Below are 17,409 nucleotides of genomic sequence, written 5' to 3'. Positions count from 1 at the left end.
TTTGGTTTCATTTGTAGAAGTAAAATTGACCACTAAAGGGAAAGGAAAACAAGTCACAACTCTTCATGGTTTCATGAACAGCTTCTTCAAACATATAGAAACATTGCAACATGTGATGAAGGGCTTTGTTTTGACACCCTAGTGACTACAATATCTCTTAGATTTACTTTCTTCTTTTATTTATGTGCATGATTGATAAAAGGGGGACTTCATACTGAAGGGAATGATATGCATTATAATTATGTTTCATGAACATTTGGGAGTCTGTATGAAATATTGTGGTGAAGAGACACTGTATGTATACCATAGATAACAAACATCCCTTAGATTTCAATTATAAATGGTTTCCCTCATTAATAGTTACAGTAGACTAGCTTTCACTGAAGACAATGTTTCAAACTTGTTTTGTAAATGAGATAGGAACACTCTACGTTTAGCCGAATGAAAGACTATCTCCTATACTCTCACAAAACTGCTTTTAAGCATGGCATCTAGTGAATACAACCCCTGTAGACTTGACTTGCAATTTGTTTGGTTTTCTTGTGATATTCCCATTCTAATGTGATATATTGGAAGGCCAATTAATGTTCTAACTGTTGTAGAGGTAAATCCTCTCTGCGGACAGAGACGATCCCTACTAGCCCAGACCAGGTCTAGCAACAATCACACAATGCTATCATCAAGTTCCTAATTGCAAATAAAAAGTAGATGGTGAGAACCTACTTGGATTCCAGCGCTAGTGTTCGTCGAAGAGATGTCGCCCTCGTTCCTTTGCCTTGGCCGGTCACGATCCCCATGATCTCCGTGATTGGACACCTGCACATGCAAAGAACAACACGAAAACAAGCATAAAATCTAGTAGATGCAATTATATATCAGTCAGAAAAGATATAACTCAACATCAAACATAAAACAACGAGAGTGGAACCATAATGATAGTCATCTATTATTAATAAACAACAAAGAAGAATATAACCAAAGTTCTGACGTCGAATCCTTCTCAAGAGGGTCCAGCCAACAAGTCTCTTAAGCATTCACCCTTGGAGGTAGATCTCCCAAGACAAAAACTCTCTCTCTCACACAAGTTTACACAAGAAAGAAACAATTCACAACCTTCCTTAAGCTCTCTAGCAATCCCACACTTGTCACACCAACTACCTATCAAATTCACACACTAGCAGCAACACTCTAAGCACTATCAATTCCAAACTATCCAAAACTAGCTGCTCGTGGCAATGGTAGAGGCTTAAATAGGAGAAGGAGTCTCCACAAATGGTGGGAGGATGAGCTTATCTCCAAGGAAGGTGGCTCAAATGATGAAATAGACATGCCAGAGAAGGGAGGGCGACATCTACAAGGACAACAACCAGGTCTGGAGTCATCTGGAAGGCCGACTGTTAGAACAAACTCGCCCAAACTGGATCAGCGCGGGTCCATAACTGCACTGGAGCGCTGACATCGCAGCTGAATAACAAAGAAGGTCATGTCAGTGCGATCAGATATGAATAACAGACGCACTGGCTCATGAAATTCGACCAGCGCGGGAAACACGTGTGCTTCCACGCTAGCAGTGCATTCCGTCTGTTATGGAGCGCCCATCAGCGCGTTTATCTTGACAACAGTCTCGATGATAGCAGAAACTTTGGCAAAGTGGGTCATTTGGCAACATTAAAGAGCATGAGCATGATTAATATGAACTCCTGACACAGTAGGAAGACTGACAGGAAGACAGTGACAAATTACTGTGTAATAGATGCCCCCTAAAGCATGAAGCCCGAGAGAGTGGGAGGGGTGAAATGCTTTACGAAACTGGCTGAACTGGAACACCACCAGGAAGAACCTGCACGTATGTACAACTGATATCTCTGATAATCGATTACATGTAGTCCAGGCATGGGCGCAACCATCCAAAAGACATACGAAGGAGGTTTGTGGTATGGACGCAGCCACCCAGCTAAGAGACCATGATGATAATAAAGGTATGGTCGCATCCATCCATGAAGACTTAGGTATGGGCGTAGCCATCCATCAATGAGTCATGTAATGATCATAATAATCCACAAAATCGCAACCTGGATTGCAATAGACAAAATCCAGGGTCTTGCGCTCCATCTCGACCCGAACAAAGTACAAGTCCAAGCATGTGAATATGGGAGTTGAAGTCGAACATGCAAGAACATCGTCTGATTACCAGTCAATGATGAAAACTGTTAACAGACGTGAGAGGGACCACCAATAATGACAATGGTCCTCAAGGTACTATAGGTACAATCCACGGCGTGCGAATCAATGAGCTGGCGTCGAACACCTGCAGAATCATTCGATCAAAGGCCAATGATGAAAACCTCGCGTCGAACACGAAGAACCTGCCATTGAGGCATGCAGGCTCTAAGGCACCTAAAGGGAGTCTCTAAGTCACCTTCCTGGATAATGAGCTGAAGTCGACAGGAAGTGACCTTGATGGAAGGTGGGCCATAATGTTTCCGACATCATCGACACGAGACAGAGAAGGATAAGATATTTTGTGTGAGGTATGAGAGGAGGGTTGTAATTATTGCAGAGGTCAACTTCTCTTGAACATATCGGCGGCACGACAGTGGACTCGACAGTATTGACATTCAAATGATCAAGGGTCATGGTGACAAGTCAATGAGCAGATGAGAAGTCAAACAGGGTAACCCAAACCCACGGAGGCCAGTGTAAAACAAGATGAGATGTCCCCACCCCGACACGAATGCAGACAAGTGCCATGTTTAAGAGCAACATACTACTGACACGACAATGATTATGATTCCATTTTCCCCACCATTCCTGGCGAGTACCCCGATTATTTTTTGATGACAAGCTTGACGGGGATAGCATATGCTTGTGAGCGTCATTTCGACGGAGTCCGATGTCATTAAGTTTTAACGAGTCTGACAAAGGAAGAACTCGGCGTCTTTTCCTGTTTAGAGAGTCTGAAAAGACAACAGAAAAGAAAACTCCAGGGGGGTCCTTTTTCGTAAAGTTGTGTCTCTCGAGCCCGAAAAAGTATAAAACAATGCTCGAAAGAACCGCCCGACCATTACGATCGAGGAGTACTTTTCATGTATAGTGACCTTGACCTGAAAGAGTAAAAAAATGATCAATATCACGTCATTTCGTAACCATTAACGAACCTGAAACGACAAGGGTCCGATGATCTTTTCATTTTTACACGGTCGGAAAAGAGTTTAAAGACGACCGCCTCTTATTTCCATTTAACGAGTCAAGAGGGAACTCGGCAATCTTTTCATCTTTAAACAGTCGGGAAAGAGCTGAAAGCAGACCTCCATTTTGATTCTATTTAACGAGTCAAAAAGGAAAATACTCGGCAATCTTTCCATATTTTACGAGTCAGAAAAGAGCTTAAAGGTGACTCATCCTAGAGGAACGAGTGTTATAAAGGGTAGCAATTGGTTCCGGCAATGGTGGAACTGCTCAAAACATGTAATGGTCAGGAGGCTGGCTAATAAAACCACTCATCGCTGCGGTTCCTCAGGAAAGGAAAAACAACCAAGTGAAAGCATATGATCGGCCAAAGAGATGGCGGCGATGGAATGAAAACAACCAAGGCTCCTCTAGCAGAATTCAGCGGATAAAAATGGCAATCACGAGATGTAAATCAGGTATGGGTTCACTTTTACACAAGCTTGAACCATGGGGAACTTTGCTTGGATTCGATTTCATGTTTGCACAAGCTTGAAACGAAAAACTATGCTTGTTATGAGTTCGCATGCCCCCAGCATAATAACGCAAATCGAGGTACATGCCCCCCAAGCTTCATTGCATTCAACAAAGTGGGTGGAATGAAGGTTCACTCTCGAGATCGATGAAAGACTCGTCTTGTATTTTACGAGATCTTAATCAACAGAATTGATTTGGAAAGGGAGTTGTTTCATTTTTTAATGAGGTTGACACAGTAAAAGAACTATCCTCATAACCCTTGTTTCATTTTTTAAAGAGCTTGACACAAGATCAGGAACTAGGCTCGGGACTCTTTGTTTCATTTTTTAACGAGCTTGACACAAGACAAGGAACTATGCTCCGACCAAGCCTAGTTTCATTTTTTAAGGAGCTTGACATAGGAAAGGAACTATGCTCCGCCCGAGCTTCATCATAATGAAGAGGAAGTCAGGGCTTCCAAGCGGGCCACTCCCGGTGGAAGGACAACATCTTGGAAGTCAGGGCCCAATGCCCCCAAGACACTATGCACGATGGCAGCATCACTGGATCCAGGCATGGGATAGGTGGATCCTCTCTGCGGACAGAGACGATCCCTAGTGGAGTCGCCAAATTGTTGTAGAGGTAAATCCTCTCTGCGAACAGAGACGATCCCTACTAGCCCAGACCGGCTCTAGCAACAATCACACAATGCTATCACGCAAGTTCCTAATTGCAAATAAAAAGTAGATGGTGAGAACCTACTTGGATTCCAGCGCTAGTGTTCGTCAAAGAGATGTCGCCCTCGTTCCTTTGCCTTGGCTGGTCACGATCCCCATGATCTCCGTGATTGGACACCTGCACATGCAAAGAACAACACAAAAACAAGCATAAAATCTAGTAGATGCAATTATATATCAGTCAGAAAAGATATAACTCAACATCAAACATAAAACAATGAGAGTGGAACCATAATGATAGTCATCTATTATTAATAAATAACAAAGAATAATACAACCAAAGTTTTGACGTCGAATCCTTCTCAAGAGGGTCCAGCCAGCAAGTCTCTTAAGCATTCACCCTTGGAGGTAGATCTCCCAAGACAAAAACTCTCTCTCACACAAGTTTACACAAGAAAGAAACACTTCACAACCTTCCTTAAGCTCTCTAGCAATCCCACACTTGTCACACCAACTACCTATCAAATTCACACACTAGCAGCAACACTCTAAGCACTATCAATTCCAAACTATCCAAAACTAGCTGCTCATGGCAATGGTAGAGGCTTAAATAGGAGAAGGAGTCTCCACAAATGGTGGGAGGATGAGCTTATCTCCAAGGAAGGTGGCTCAAATGACGAAACAGACATGCCAGAGAAGGGAGGGCGACATTTACAAGGCCAACAACCAGGTCTGGAGTCATCTGGAAGGCCGGCTGTTAGAACAAACTCGCCCAAACTAGATCAGCGCGGGTCCATAACTGCACTGGAGCGCTGACATCACAGCTGAATAACAAAGAAGGTCATGTCAGCACGATCAGATATGAATAACAGACGCGCTGGCTCATGAAATTCGACCAGCGCGGGAAACACGTGTGCTTCCGCGCTGGCAGCGCATTCCGTCTGTTATGGAGCGCCCGTCAGCGCGTTTATCTTGACAACAGTCGCGATGATAGCAAAAACTTTGGCAAAGTGGGTCATTTGGCAACATTAGAGAGCATGAGCATGATTAATTTGAACTCATGACACAGTAGGAAGACTGATAGGAAGACAGTGACAAATTACTGTGTAACACTAACCTTGACACATATGGTGTAGTATATATAAATATACACTCTTGTATTAATAATCTAATGTCTAAAATTTAATTAACTAAATTTACCAACAAATTTCACTCCATTTCCAGGGAGATAGTAAAAGAGACTAGTACATTAATAGTTCATTTTTGTTTTTTAAGAATTATTATGTGTGAATTTCTTTTCCTTGTAGGTGCTAATAAGTTGATGCATTTGTGGAGTACTGAAGAAGGTATGTTTTATTGATTATTTTGTCATCTTTTCTTTAAAGACTTATAATCCCTTTGCATCATGAACTAGGTAATTAATAAGAAAAGATGGCAGAATCTATGAGAATTGTATGTAACGCAAGATAACTAATAATTGCCATTTTCTTATGCAGAAAAAGGGAAAAGGAAAGATTGTCGTCCCAAGGAAAAAGACAAAGCAGAGTTAACTATTGTCCCTATGGCAGGAAACCATATGCAAACACGATAATCCAAACTGAAGCATATTAGCCAAGGAAAGGAAAAGGAGATATCAAATCGGCGCAAGAAAACAAAGGGATAACTGGAATTAACAGTTTGGCGAATCCCTCAAGATCCTCTGATCCTGAGGGATTGCAATCTTAACTATTTTTGCAACATTGATATCTCTGCTCGACTATTATAAAAAGGGCTAGCACTGCTAGCCCAGGGGACGGGTTGTTGTTACTTTTATGTAATTTCTCGTTGTATTCAAAACTTTTATCATCGAATCTCGTTGAGAAGTGATCCACTGTAACTCTGTTTTAATTCTTTAATATAAATTTCGTTGATTTTCCATCTTTGATCCTGGAATAATTTCAAGCGGTGTGTCCTTGGAGGCTAAAGGCCCGATCCTGGTGGAACACTTCCTTATGTACCATTATCTTTAGTTCGTGTGTGGTTTGCATTATCAGCTTTGATCATTAATCTGGCGTGTTTTGTTATTTTATCATAGCTCTATTATATTTACAATATCATTCTCTATAACAAGAAGGTTGTATTGTTCATTCTAACTTTATAACATATTGTTGTTCCTTTAAGTCATTAATGTAACATTACTGTTCTTTACAGAATGCTATCGTTGTTCAATTACAGAGTAACCGAGCTGTAATATTCTTAAGTTGGTATTACTGTATTCGTCTATGGTTTATACTTCATTACGATTGTTGTTCGATTGACATCCCTGACCCATTATGAATTGCGATCGTTATCCTTTATAACTGAGATCAATATTTGTGGTATCAAAGTCAGATTACTATTTCTCTTAATATCTATGTGTGTTGTGTGTGTTATTTATTTCGGTACTATATATTCACAATTGGCTCTAAGCGCTATTCTATATTTCATTTCTAATTGGTTGCCATTCCATTTCTATTTGCCGTCCAATTTATTCTTAGAGTAAGGATTGCTCTTTCATTCCTGTAGGGTAAGATTGTTGCCTTCATTTTCTTAGAGTAAGGTTTCGCTGTGGATCAAGACTAGTTGCAATTTCATTTCCTAGTTGTTGTTTCAATTATAGTTGTTGTTCCATTTCCTGTTATTTGCATTGCCATTGCATTGAACAATCTGAAACTGTAGCGATCATTGACATTCGTTGTCTAGTTCCCAAGTTGATGATCTGTTCCTTGATTGTCTTCAATGACATCAGTTTACATAGGCATGAGTTATTGTTACTGTACCCTTGACTGATAATTTACTTAGTCTTCTGAATGCATGATTTAGGCTTTAAAGTGCTTTGTTGTAAGTAGATTTTCTTTTAAGCATCCATTTACTCTTGTATTTTCTTGAGCACTATACTACTAGCATTACTCTGACAAATGACCACCTCAAACTGAGTACACTCTTTGAGATAACAAATCGTTCCTGGATTGACAAGTTAATGTGAGGCAATTAGAGGTGAAAATGACCCTTTTTTACGGCTCGACATTTTGGCACCATTTCCAGGGAAGAGTGTAGCCATTTGTTTCTTTTCCAGAGTAGTGTAAGAACCTGTTATGAAAGAACTAGGTTTTAAAAATGGAAGGTAAGAACCTGCGTGTGGAGTACGTAATAGCCCTACTCCCCTGCCTGCTTTCCTGCAGATTTGTTGCTTGTTTTGTTTGGGTATAACCTAGCAGTTGATTTGTGTGTGCATGACTAAGTAGAAAAGGCTAGAAAAGGATCCCAAACCTCTACCCAAGCCTGATAAAGCTAAGGGGCTGGTGATCCTTGGCCGATCAACCTTTATCAACGAAATCCTTAAGAAAGCAGAATCTCAGCCTTTAGTAGGACCTAGAAAGGTTACTTCTAGAAAGCCTACTAGTCCCCTTCACGCCACAGGATCACCATCTGTAGCCTTTCCTGAGGTGCATAGTCAAACTGAAGAGCAAGATTTTCAAGAAATTGAAAATTATAGCCTAAAATCATTGCAAGAAGGGAACCTTAGCAATCTATGTGAAGGAAGAGGAGAAACAGGAGAAGTTGAAGAACCAGAATCTCCTCTTAGGTTAATTCAGCCATTAAGTAGCCTAGATAAGGGAAGTGCTACAAAAATCGTTTATAACGAAGTTGAATAACCTAAATCCCCCTAGACCTTAGGCACTCTCATCATCCCAGATAAAGGAAGCGTTGTCAAGGCCATTCCCATTAAAGTAATTCCCCCTCGACAACCTAGGAATACCCTCCTAGATATCCCAGAAGGTTATTGGCATATATTTGACCAAATGGCCCAAAACTAGCCAAACACCCAAACCTCTACACTGCAATACCCCATTGTGGATACTATAGCTAATGCACCTATGAAAGCAATTCCTTTTCAGTATATCCCTACATTCCATGGCCTTACATTAGAAGATCCGGATGCATTCATGTTTGAATTCGATGTGCTGTGTAGAGGATATGACTATACCATCGATCCCTAGAAACTGAAATTATTTCCCTCTAAATTAAAAGGGGTTGCTTTAAGATGGTTTATGGGATTAGGTGGTGGTGTTATAAATAATTGGGATCAAATGAAAGAGTCTTTTCTAAAAAAATATCAGGACAATTGCAGGTCTCGAGAGTTAAAAGACGAAATATTTCAGATGGTAGCTAAACCAAATGAAACATTAGAAGAGTATGTTGAATGTTTCCAATATAATCTTCAAAGATCTCCTTATACATCATTACCCTTACCTGATAATGTATTAAAAGCAACATTAATTAGGGGAATGAAGGAACAATGGGTTGAGACATTAAACATTATGGGGAAAGGAGATATTTATCACGAAAATTGTGCTGACATTATTGATTTCTGTATCAGGAGCTCGAGGAGCAGCACAAGGCTAAAACCAGCAGAACATGATCGGTTTGTAAGAGATAATAGAATTTCGGCAAAAGGAGTAACTTGTGCAGAAATTAGAAATTTATTAGAAAATTTTAAAACTGACATATTGGGGATGCTGACAACAAAATTTGATATTATGCAGGCCAAACAAAACCAAACAAAAGCAGAACAGAATTTGGCAATCTTCTGTCGCAGATGCAGAAAGAAACACAGCCATAAGGAGTGTCCATTAGATGCAGTCCAAATTTGTGCCATTTGTAGAAAAGACCACTCCATAGAGAGCTGCCCCTCACTTCCCGGATTGAAAGCAGTATACAACGAAGCAGAAGAAAAAACAGAATTGGTGTATCTAGTTTATCAACGCCGCCAATGGAAGCCGCGACAAATAGGTATGTTTTCAGACCCAGCTTCTTCTTTCCAGCCTCCGCAATATCATGCTCAACAATATAATACAATGTGGCAAAATCAACCTCCCTTCCCAAATTGGTCACAACAATCATTCCCTTCATCATCTCCATGGCCGAATCAAGCAAGCCAACCCAATTGGCCAAATTTTCCCTATACCCCACCATATTGGCAAAACAATGTTTATCCACCACAATGGACCCCTCCTACTTCACAGAGTCAAACCTGGCAGACAAACTGGCAAAGACCGATGAATCATCCAATAGGAACCATCCCGCTCCCTCAACCTACACTACCAGCCCTACAACAAAACCCCCAGTCTAACTTAAGGCCGCAACTCCTAGCCCAACCCAACCCCAATCCAAATAACAGACCGGTCCAGTCCATTCAAATAATCGAAACACCAGAGATAGGGACTGATCTAAGGGAGTGTAATGACCTTCAATTAAGATCTGGGCATATCATTGAAACAGAGGGAGATAAAATAGTTCAAGTTGAAAATCAGTTACCTGTAGAACAACCATTACAAGAAGAGGACGTGACCAGACAAAAAATTCATGATCCAACAACCACATCCTCTCCTCCATTCCCAGAACACTTAATTATACCTCGACCTATACAATATCCTGATTTTGACATTCTGGGATAATTACACAACCTGTACATAAAAATTCCACTCCTCCAAGCCATTCAAGACATCCCGATATATGCAAAGACTATCAAAGAATTATGTATAAAGAAACCAAGGAGGACAATAACAAATAACCCAAAAGTCCAAGTAGTTGGCACTTTATCTGACTTATTAATAGGAAAAGAAACACCCATTAAATACGAAGACCCAGGAAATCCAATAGTAACCGTACAAATCTATGGTCAAACATTCTCAAATGCCTTAGTTGATCTAGGAGCTGCAATTAACATCTTAACAACCACTACTTGCCAAAAATTGGGCATTACATCAGTAGAACTGACCTCCACTTTATTAGAACTGGCTGACCGATCTGTAGTTAGGCCAGAGGGCACACTACAAGATGTTATGGTATCCGTCGACTCCTGGGAGTATCCAGCTGATTTCCCGATAATAAACCACAAAAACTGACTTGACAGACATCCACTGATCTTAGGCAGACCTTGGCTCGCAACTGTCGATGCTTATATTGGCTGCTGACAAGGCAATATGACCATTACTAGGGGACAAATATTAAGAATCTAGCTTTATACCCCCCAATGCAGCCAAGTGTCACAATAATAAAAACTAACAAGCATCCTGTATCATACCTCACCGAAAATATTAGATCTCCATTAACCATACAAGAGGCCTTTAATTTCAAAGACCAAACAGAAGATGATGCCATTAATAATTTCATTAGCCAAGATGAACCCAGATACCACATACAATGTCACATGATAGAAGCAACATTTGATAATGAATTAGAAGAGGACCCTCTTAAAGATACACACCATCAAACAATACCTACTACTTTTGTTTCACATACCAAAATTGTAGAAATTGAGCCAAGAAAGACTTTAAACATTAATGCCAACCTGGCTTCCAGACAAGAAAAGAAGCTCATCCAATTGTTGAAGAAATATAAAGAAGCATTTGCATGTGACTACCCTGATATGAAAGGAATTGATCCCCAGTTATGTACACACCACATTTACATAGAAAAGGATGTGAGACCTATTCGCCAACCACAAAGGAGACTTAATCCTCATTTAAAAGATGTTGTAAAAGCTGAACTTCAAAAACTTTTAGATGTTAACTTCATCTACCCTATCTCTGATAGTAAATGGGTCTCTCCACTTGTTGTGGTACCAAAGAAGAATGGAAAGTGGAGGATTTGTGTAGACTATGGAGAGTTAAACAAAGCAACACAAAAAGACCACTTTTCCCTTCCATTCATCGATCAAGTATTAGACACTCTAGCAGGAAAGAAATTCTTTTCTTTCTTAGATAGCTTCAGTGGATACAATCAGATTCAGATTTCCCCTGATGACCAAGACAAAACCACTTTTACTTGTCCTTGGGGAACATTTTCCTATAGAGTTCCACCTTTTGGCTTATGCAATGCTCCTGCTACATTTCAAAGAGCTATCCTCAACATTTTTTTAGATCTAATAAATGAGGGGCTCGAAGTCTACATGGATGATTTTACACCATACGGAGATGATTTTGACCTGGCATTGGACACACTGGAAAAAGTCCTGCATTGCCACCAAGCTTTGCTTAAGCCATGAAAAATGCTATATGATGATGACTGAAGGACATATTCTAGGCCATTATATCTCATCAGCTGGGATACAAGTAGACCCAGCCAAAATTCAAATAATTTTGCTAATTCCCACTCCTACCACTCAAATAGAGGTACGCAGTTTTCTTGGATTCTCTGGTTATTATAAAAGGTTTATAGAATAGTTTTCACATATTGCTGCACCTCTATATGCACTGACAGGTAATGTTGACTTTCTTTGGACAGAAAAATGAGACTGTGCTTTTCAGGATCTAAAGAAGCTTGTGTCTACAGCTCCAGTCCTTCGAGGACCAAATTGGGACCTGCCATTCGAAATTTCATCAGATGCCTCAGATACAGCTATTGGAGCAGTCCTTGGGCAGGAAGAATATAAAAAACCATATGCAATTTATTATATTAACAAGAATTTATCCCCTGCTAAATTGAATTATACTGTTCTGAAAAAGAATTTCTAGCTATAATACATGCTGTCAATAAGTTCAGGCATTACATTACTGGATATCCTGTTATCTTGTATACAGATCACTCTGCCATAAAATATTTAGCAAATAAAACAATAAAAAATGGTAGAATAACTAGATGGCTGATTTTATTGCGGGAATTTGATATTACAATCAAGGAAAGACCTGGGAAATAAAATCCTGTAGTAGACTTTCTCTCGCGAATGCCAAAACCAGTGGACGCAGCAGCAGTTGAAGATCAATTTCCAGATGAGAATTTGCTTGTTGTCATTGTTAAAACACCCTGGCATGCTGATGTTGTGAATTACTTAGCAATAGGTAAATTACCAAAACATCTGACCCCCAATGAACGGAAACAGATTGTTCAACGAAGTGCTCGATTTTCCTGGATTGGGAGCTACCTGTTCCCTACAGCAGCAGATATGAACATCAGGAGATGTGTCTGGGAGGATGAAATTTTTGATATTCTGAAAGCTTGTCACGATGGACCATGTGGCGGACACTTTGCCAATCGAAGAACTAGACATAAGGTGCTGCAGACAGGGTATTATTGGCCTACGATCTTCAAAGATGCAAAGAAGTTCATGCAAGCTTGTGACAGTTGTCAAAGAGCAGGACGCCCTGGTCAGTCCAACGAAATGCCCCTGAACCCACAACTGGTTATTGAACCATTTGAGCGATGGGAACTTGATTTTGTTGGTCTGATTAACCCATCCTCGAACCAGAAAACATATATTCTAGTGGCAACAGAATATGTCACCAAATGGGTTGAAGCAGAAGCATTGCCGAGAGCTACAGAGGATTCTGTCATACAATTCCTGTTTCATATATTTGTGCGATATGGGCTTCCAAGAGACATAATTACAGACGATGGACCACAGTTTGCTGGTAACAAGATTGCTGCAACACTTAAAAACTATCATATCCAGCATAAAATTACTACTCCATACCACCCACAGGCAAACGGTCAAGTAGAAAGCAGCAACAAAATAATAGAAGCAATCTTGACAAAAACCATTGCGTCACATAGACGCGATTGGGCTGCAAGACTACCAGAAGCCTTGTGGGCCTACAGAACAACATGGAGAAGCACTACTGGCTATTCACCATACCAATTGGTGTTTGGAAAGCAACCCATTTTCCCCATAGAATTCGAAATCCAAACACTGCGAATAGCACAAGAAGTCGGCCTAGATCTAAACAAGGCACAGATTAATAGATTACAGCAGATCAATGAGCTAGATGAAATTAGGCTCTCTGCCCTTCAACACACTGCATTAATCCAACAGCAGCGAGCTAAATAGCATGATGCTCTCATTAAAAAGAAAGTCTTCCGCGAAGGAGACTGGGAACTCTTATATGATTCCAGGTTTCAGGATTTTCCCGGGAAACTTCAAACTCGCTGGCTGGGGCCATATGAAATCCAGAAGGTACATAATAATGGCACCCTTACTCTGGTCACTATTGACAGATCTGGACATACCTTTAAAGTAAATGGCCACCAAGTTCGATTATACCGCAAACCACTTAGGGAATCCTTCTACCAGCAACTACGCGAAGACTCCGATATGCAAATTTTATAGGAGGAAGACAAATCTTCCTCACCTGTGATTCATTAAGTAATTCACTTTTTTTTTACACTTTGTACATAATTTCTTTGTTTTGTTAAATCAGTTTCTGTATATATTTTTATATTTGCATTTTTTTTCTGTTGTTCCTTTTTCAGAAGAAACAACACTGTCGTTTTTGTTGTTCCTTTTCTGAAGGGACAGCATTTGTGTGCACTTTTGTCATTACTGTTGTTCCTTTTCCAAAGGGACAACATTTTTGTTTGTTGTTCCTTTTTCAAAAGAACAGCACCTTTTGTTTCAGCCATTCCTTCTTCATTTTCATTTTGTTGTTCCTTTTCCAAAGGAATGACATTTGAGTTTTCTGTTGTTCATTTTCCAAAGGAACAACACTGTTGATTTTTGCTGTTCCTTTTCCAAAGGAACGCCATTTGAGTTTTCTATTGTTCTTTTTCCAAAGGAACAACGCTTTTGATTTTTGTTGTTCCTTTTCCAAAGGAACGACATTTGAGTTTTCTGTTGTTCCATTTGAGTTTTCTGTTGTTCCTTTTCCAAAGGAACAACACTTTTGATTTTTGCTATTCCTTTTCCAATGGAACAACACTTTTGATTTCTGTTGTTCATTTTCCAACTGAACGACATTTGTGTTTTTGTTGTTCCTTTTCCAAAGGAACAACACTTTTTAGCACTTGTGTTTGTGTTGTTCCCTTTCCAAAGGAACGACACTTTTGGTTTTCTGTTGTTCCTTTTCCAAAGGAACGGCATGTTCGGTTTTTGCTATTACTTTTTCCAAAGGGATGACACTTTCGGTTTTTGTTGTTCCTTTTTCAAAGGAACAACACTTGTATTCTTTTGCCCTTCCTTTTTCAAAAAACAAAATTCTCATATTCCTTTTACTTATGCTTAAAGATACCTGTTGCTCCTCTTGTTTTAGGTATTTTGGAGCACAACTATACACTCATGCAATGGATACAAAGCTAGAGCATACTGAAATCAGCAAATTATATAAAATCGCTACTTTTACAAGAAATTGTTGTGAATTGATAAAGAGGAAAGAAGAAAGGACACAATTATTCATCACTTTTGTTGTCATTATCCTACTAATACTAACATGATTGGTCATCTTTATCATGCTGGTTCTTTTTAAATTCCCAAATTCTTCTTTGATGTTTATATTTTTCTATTGAGATGTTAAGACTTCTTCCACCATTCCTACTCTTAAGGAGGGCTGAACCACCCTTTGTGTATAGATAGGAAAGCATTTTATAAAAAAAAAAAAAAAGAAGAATGTTTTGTTTAGATGAATTGTCAAATGCAAGATAGGGGGTCTCATCAAGAGCCAACCTACCATTATCATAAGAAAGAAAGTGAAGTGGCATTCCCACTATGGCCACCACACCAAGGACATGATCCAAGAGGCATATTAGAAAAATAAAAGAGTCCTTGGAACAAGACGTCTCATCACGAACAGGCCTGCCCACCTTTCACTCCTTCTTGGTGAATGGCATTATGATTTAACTGGTTACCAAGCCAGCATAATGGCCTCCATTGTGACATTGTATAGCACTTCCTAAGCATACACAAAGGATCATGGTTCCATGGGTGAAATAAACAACTCTGCCAAGGTTATGGAAAACTGTCGGCAGTAGAGCTCTGTTAATGGTATTGAGGTCACATTCTTTATACACCAATAGCAATCATTAACACCCTTCCTTGTCTTATACCTTTGTAATTCATCAAATAAGATTATGTATATCACTTCCTCGAACCATTAAACGCATGAAAAATCTATCATAACCAATCATGATGGAAAAGTCGATAATGACCGCATTAGACTGGTTGTGCACGTCAGCTATCCTATCCTCCCAGCCTCGCATCATATCACAGCATTCTCTTATTTGTTAAGTGATCCTATTATACGCCTCAATTTCGGTAACCTGCTCCTTTTGTAAACATGGCATTTCCACATACGATGTTCCTTTATGACTCTGTACCAAGCAAGTTTGGCACGCCGCTCCCTCATTTGACGGTCGAGGATGGCCTATCACATTGTAGGGGGGAGGCTAACCTCATAATTTGCTGGAATACATGTCAGAATATTATTCGACAAACTTTTACTTGGGAATAGCAAGGCTTAACGGTATCTCTCTTTTCAATTTGCATGCCTTGCTATCCCTAAGCTATTTCCGCATTATACTCTGCAGCAATTAGTAAGATTTGAATGAGCCTTGCTATTTCATTATTTTCTTTGTGTTTTTAACAGTCTAAACAGCCTGCTATTCCATTACTGTCTCTGTGTTTTTACAGTGAGCTAAAGCATGGGAGGAAGGTCAATTCGAAGAGAACCATAGGTATTGACCATTTCTGATGCTACACGGGAAATCTTGGCAAGGGCAGGATGGTTAGTCTATCTTAATCTTTTACAAGAATCCAATACGATTGTGGCAATAGAATTCTTGCAGAACTTGCAAGAATATTACTCCACAGTAAGGGGAAAACAAATAGCAGTCACTGATGACGTAATTGTAGAGGTCTCGGGACTGCCAGCCATTAGATTTGTGTGGACTCTAAAAAAGGAGATGTTAGGATATTCCGACACATAGGAAATAGTTAAGTACAACTTGGTCTAGTATAGAGTTAGGTATAGAGTTAGGTAAAGTGTGTTTCTTTACTATGTACATTTTGTAACTTACAGTCCGACGGTCACGATATGTAGTGATTCGACGATTCATTCTCTCCTCGGTATTACCGACACTTGATCTGTGGCTTAACACCCGATTAGTCCATGATCTCTATTTAAAGAGCATGGAGGGTCATTTATAGGGTAATCCATCTATGAGAGAAGAATGTGTAAATTTTCATTCTTTTATTAATAAATTGCCTGAAGTGGCCACGTTGGCTCAGGCCATGGACTATTTCCCTCTTTGAGGGTTTTAACCACGTCAAAATACTGGTGTATTGGTCTGTGATCTATTTGTGAGCGATGTCCTTTGGTGTTCTATCTTAGGAACTTACCCTGTAAATTCCTACATGGTATCAGGGCTATTTGAGGGCCGCTTCCGTTGGTGATCCAAATCTGAAGCCGGTAGAACTGCATCCGACTACCGTTTCCTAGATCTACTGTTTCTGACTGCTTTCGGGCCGAGAGGACTACTCTGTTGTGTTGGGAGCATCTGTTCCAGTGAGGAACCCCTTTCGTTTCAAGCGAAAAGGTTTCCGATAGCCCTAGCTGCGTCATTTTTAAGATTTGGAGGTATACAGTGTTTATTTGCAGTTTACAGTTATTTTCTCTCTGTTTATTTCGGTTTTCGGTTTATTTAGCTTTTTTATTACCGGATCTATACCTTTCATTTCTACGTATGCTCTTTGCCCTGCGACTTTGTGCGGTCTGGGCAAATCAGAAACAGAAAGGAAGGATTTTTCTCATGCGTATGCTCTTTTCTGCTGCGCCTTAGTGTGATCTCGGAAAATCAGAAACATTGAGGAAAATATTTAGTTTCCGGCTAAAGCTAACTTCGAGCTGCAAGGTTCGTTTTTTTTGTATGTCCGTGTTGGGTTTTGTGTTTTTTGTTCTCTCTCTCTCTCAAACTTTTTGTATAGCTCAGTTGGTGCAAAGCTAATTTATGAGAGTAGAGGTCTTGGGTTCAAGTCTCCATTTTGTGGGGGTGGATTTTTTCATTTCCGCACATTCCCGCACTTTGTCGGCGACTTCGTCAATTTTTTTTTAAAAAGCCATAACTTCTTCATCCGGAAGCCGTTTTCAGAACCGTTTTTTTTAAACGGCCTAATTTTTTGAGATCTTTCCATTGGTACACTTAGTTTCAACATCTACAGCTTCAGTTTCTGTTAAAAATGGAAAGTCCATCCCAAGTCATTCTTGATAGCACTAACTACTTCTAATGGTGGTCCTACATTGTGGATTTACTTAGAAGTAAA

This window comes from Pinus tabuliformis, chromosome 8, assembly GCF_031772625.1.
Source record: "Pinus tabuliformis cultivar Carrire ecotype Pingquan chromosome 8, CPIR1, whole genome shotgun sequence".
In the NCBI taxonomy this organism is placed as follows: domain Eukaryota; kingdom Viridiplantae; phylum Streptophyta; class Pinopsida; order Pinales; family Pinaceae; genus Pinus; species Pinus tabuliformis.
The sequence above is the reverse complement of the archived record's forward strand: the minus strand, read 5'-3'. Positions refer to the sequence as shown.